Below are 5,482 nucleotides of genomic sequence, written 5' to 3' on the forward strand. Positions count from 1 at the left end.
TGAACTTTGAGGCTTAATTCCGTGCACACCAGGAAGTAATTCGTCGATCACAGAGTTGCCAAACATACCTTGCCTTGTTGCCAAATCTCAGTTACATTACCAGCAGGTGTTGCGGCTTTTCTGGGTGCTCGCGATGGCCTTACACAATATTAGGCAGGTGTACCAGTTTCTTTGGCTCTTCAGTGTATTTACACAACCAATGCCGATACACTAGAGTACAATGTCAGCAGAGACCTTGCACGGATTATACATTAACCTATCGATTATTGGTCTTACACCGTCACCTTTACTGATGTCGGCCTCAGTGTGAAGCCGTGTTCCTTGGACGGTATACGGCGGTGGAGTATTGATTTTGTGATAGTGGTTCATCAGTGATAGACTTCCGACCAAACAATAATTTCAGAGTTATTCTTAGCGTTAGCGAACGACAACCTCAGAGATTAACAATTTCTTTTGTATAAAAAAAATCAGGGAGATTACAAATTGTGCGTTCTCACCGAATGGAGTTGCGTCCCCGAAGACATTGTTTGCGAATGAGTTCATTTTCTACTTTTTGTAATAAAGTATTATTTATAAGTACTACATAGGAATCTTTCTTGCGTGTGTGGATTCAATCTTGTCGATACAATACTGACGGTGTGAGAAGAGAACCAGGTAAGTGTTATTGGACTGATAGGGTTTTTACCGAAATACTCGTTATTTCGCCGTAGCTTGTAAAATGAATTAGTGCCTTACGGTGAAGCCGTGTCACTAGATAAGAGATCATCTCATTCAGCTCTTATCACTGCTCTTTTGAACAACCATACACGAACCTGAAGTGACTTTCAGACTAATTTGCAGCACTCGTGTTACGAATGACTCCGTGTCTTACAGGAGGAGGTGCAATACCGGTCAAGGGGTAGATCATTGGGACTGGAGTTGGTGATAGGCATTCCGTAACCAAGCCGTCTGACTCTATTAAGACCACATCCACATGCCTGGTGTGGACTGATGCTCTCTAAACTGGCGACCCCTACTCGACACAAAAAAACAGAATCTCAATGCAGTTGACCGGAGAAGACGGGGATTTGGTCCCCTCGTAAATGAGAGAACCGCCAAAATTGATGTAATGTCTGAGCCGTAGATAAATCCAGAAGAAAGTAGCTTATGGTAATACGATGTACCAAAGTCTTTTTTAATTATTATTACAATAGATACTTAACGGGCAAACTGAAACTGACCGGGATGTTGAGCTACAAACACTAATCTCAACAATATGCAGCGGTTTATCAAAGTCTTCGCGAGGATTTGCATGGAGGAATGTATTCGGTGAGTTCACATACCCGAACCCACTGAACCGATCCTTATCTAAAGAAATGAAAACATGGTGGTCGAGATGCCTCGATAGCTTTCCATTCAGAAACCACGGTGAGAACTAAACACGCACTGTTGGTCTGGAACATTTCACTCATGTGCAGCAGGAAACATGTAGGAGTAAATGCCCAGATCCTATTTGATAATGTTCTGACATGACGATCCTTCAATTCCCACTTCCTCTGTAAACCGGGGTTGCGATTTTGCTGGAATATTTTGCAAAACTGTCTCACACCTGAGTAATATTTTCTGGTGTTCGTAGTCGTATCGGAAAGATTTATAATAACGTCTTTTATAATAATGTCTTTTATGATAACGTCATTGTCATGACCTGTTTAAAACTTTTTCGGAGAAATATTATTTGGTAAAGCTGCAGAGCCAAGTTGAGTAAGGAAATCAGAAATAATCATGAAATGAAAACTATTTATTGCTTTTCTTACATGATTTTGTGATAAGGAAAAATGGGGATAGGTAACTCTGAGGGCAACTACACTGGCGCAGATGTAAAGACACTGACCAGTGCATGCCCTGTGCAAGCTGGTGCTTCTTCAACAAAGCCGTTAAATCATAATCCTGGTTATTGTCAATGAATTGTCGTGACAGTAAAAATAAAAGGTTAATAAGAAAGCAAAGGAAACTACCTTACCTACCATCTGAATAGATACCTTCCTAAGAGATGTGACTATCTATAAATGTTTGTCAAGCCTGTTCTTGTTAAAATTAGAATATTTGTCGATGCGTATGAGCCGTAAAGTCAGTGAGGTGAAAACGGTAATTTACCTTCCTTTGTAATCCGTTAATTACAGTGACACCTGTCTCGCAACCTTAGGAAATATGTCTACATTTCAGAGCACTGTTACGAAACTTGCTTACGGACTGAAACTATGTGCTGGTCCAGATCTCCAAACGGAACCTTCCCTTTCGTGGCCAGTTTTCTTTCTAAATTAGCTATCCTGGTACGTTTCACAACAAGCACCAGTGCTTCATTTCTGCCAGTACTTCTCGACTACTTTTCAGACTTATTCAGAGTACGGTTACGGTTTTACTGTCCTTGTGGGTGACTATCGAAAGGCTGGCCTAACTTCAAGTACTTGCTGTAAATAGACAAACTCTTTACGGTGTTTTGTCACTATGTTATCAGGTACCCAGTGTATGTTGCCCTACCTCTGGTGTTCAAAACAACTGCAAACCGTTTGCATAGCCTTTAGAATCTTGTGGCGTCCTAGACGTATTGGATTCTGTAGACGCACCTCAAATTCGGAAACAAAAATAATCACAGTAGTTTCTGGAAAATGCAGCGCCCTGGGGGAACGACATAATTCATTAATGGATTCAAAAGGTTAGAGATAATATTACTTCTGTCTATGTCTTCTATGCATCATTCTAATAGTATCACATTTCAATGTTTCCCATAGGGTAACACTGCAGCCATCGGAGTTTGCCCCAAGATACATTTCTCGAATAGGCAACGTCGTAGAAGCCGTGGTATTCCGACATGGCCAGTTACTGGTGTAACAGATTCTATGATTCACTATCCAAAACCGAATTTTCTGCCTCTTGAATTGTAACTCTCTATCAGTTCAGCCTCAAATTGCTACAAGTTCTGCATCACATAGGTAACAACTACGACTCCATTTTCATCGATGTGTTGCTGACATTTAACACCTTTTCGACACTAGTTGTTTCACAGATATTCCACCACTTTCGTAAGGCGCTACAGGAAACAGCTGACAATATCAGAACTCCCTCGTGGTTTCTAAGGTACTCCTAAGAGCCATCACAACATCAAGTCCTAAGACAAAAGTTACGAAGAACAACATCTTCTTCCACTCTCTGCTCATGTAATCTGTCGAATGATTGGTCTGTAGCTTCGGCGTTGTTGTATTCTTGTTGTACCCCGTCACATTCCCTGTACATTGTCTACAGGAATTCGTTTTTGTGGTAGGTGGTCGGACTCCATGTTCTGACGTGTTACACAGTCATCATCTCACACACCGAAATATCTATCAAGGTTCCCGAAGATTAGACAGAAATACGTGTTTATATTGGTTTTGTGTTCGCCATGTAACTATTGATGAATTTCTAAGTGTCTAAAAAAGTATTCATTTTTTCGTGTGTAACGAAATGACAGCAGGTGCAAACATTCTTAATTAAGATGGGGTATTTCACTTCAAAAAGATTGCAGATCGAATAATGTATTTCTTTTTCATTCAAAACATCCAAATAATAAGGATTTTTTTAGACACAGAGAAAGTATATGAGGACATTGAAAGGATAATACAGGACGTAAAGGGACATGAAAATCTAATAGTTATGGGGGACTAGAATGTAGTTGTAAGGAAAGGAGTGGAAGAAAAGGTTACAGGAGAATGTGTAACTGGGACAAGGAATGAGAGAGGAGAAAGACTGATTGAGTTCTGTAATAAATTTCAGCTAGCAATAGCGAATACTATGTTCAAGAATCACAAGAGGAGGAGGTATACTTGGAAAAGACCAGGCGATTCGGGAAGATTTCAGTTAGATTACATCAGGTCAAACAGAGATTCTGAAATCAGATACTGGATTGTAAGGCGTACCCAGGAGCACATACTGACTCAGATCACAACATAGTAGTGATGAAGAGTGGGCTGAAGTTTAAGACATTAGTCAGGAAGAATCAATACGCAAAGAAGTGGGATAGAAAAGTACTAAAGGATGACGAGACACGCTTGAAGTTCGCTAATGCCATAGTAGAGACATAAGGAATAGCTCTGTAGGTAGTACATTTGAAGAGGAATTGACGTCTCTAAAAAGAGCAATCACAGAAATTCGAAAGAAAAACATAGGTACAAAGAAGGTAACTGCGAAGAAACCAAGGGTAACAGAAGAAATACGTTTGCTGATCGATGACAAAAGGAAGCACAAAAATTTTCAGGGAAATTCAGTACTACAGAAATATAAGTCGCTGAGCAATGAAATAAACAGGAGCTAAGACGAAGTGGCTGCATGAAAAATGTGAAAAAATCGAAATAGAAATGATTGTCGGAAGGACTGACTCAGCATATAGTAGAGTCAAAACAACCTTCGGTGACATTAAAAGCCAGGGAGGTAACATTAAAGACTGCAACGGGAGTTCCACTGTCAAATGCAGAGAAGAGAGCGGATAGGTGGAAAGAGAACATTGAAGCAGCAACAAAACGATTATTCACGTTGTTGTGTAGAATGTATGAGTTTGGTGACATACTATCTGACTTTCGGGAAAAATATCATCCACACAAGTTGAAGGCTGCAAGAGCTGACAAGTGCGAGAATTATAGCGAGAATTAACAAGCTCTTGCATCCAGGTTGCTGTCAATAATAATATACAGGATAATGGAAAAGAAAATTGAAGCTGTGCTAGATGACGATTAGTCTGAATTTAGAAAAGGTAAGGGCACTAGAGACGGAATTCTGACGTTGTGGTTGATAATGGAAGAACGACTAAAGAAAAATAAAGACACGTCCATAGGACTTGTCGACCTGGAAAAAGTATTCGGAAATGTGAAATGGTGCAAGATGTTTGAAATTCTGAGAAAAATAGGGGTAAGCTATAGGGAGAGACGGGTAACATACAATACGTACAAGAGCCAAGATGGAATAATTAGAGTGGACGACCAAGAGGAGGAGGAGATCAGTGTTTAACGTCCCGTCGACATCGTGGTCATTACATACGGAGCACAAGCTCGAATTAGGGAAGGAACCATCCCGGTATTTGCCTGAAGCGATTTACAGAAATCACGGAAAAGCTAAATCTGGATGGTCGGAAGCCGGTTTGAACCATCGTCCTCCCGAATGCGAGTGCAGTGTGCTAACCACTGCCCCACCTCGCTCTGTGACGACCACTAGCTAGATGTTCGCATTAAAAAGTGTGTAGGACACCAAGACAACAAGACTGTTCAACCTGTACATCGAAGAAGCAATTATGGAAATAAAAGAAAGATTCAGGAATGGAATTAAAACTCAAGAGGAAAGATATCAGTGATACAATTCGTTGATGACACTGGTATCCTGAATGAAAGTGAAGAAGAATCACTTGATATGCTGAATGGAATGAACAATCTAATCAGTACAGAATATGGATTGAGAGTAAATCGAAGAAAGACGAAAGTAA

This window comes from Schistocerca cancellata, chromosome 2 (assembly GCF_023864275.1).
Source record: "Schistocerca cancellata isolate TAMUIC-IGC-003103 chromosome 2, iqSchCanc2.1, whole genome shotgun sequence".
Taxonomy (NCBI): Eukaryota; Metazoa; Arthropoda; class Insecta; order Orthoptera; family Acrididae; genus Schistocerca; species Schistocerca cancellata.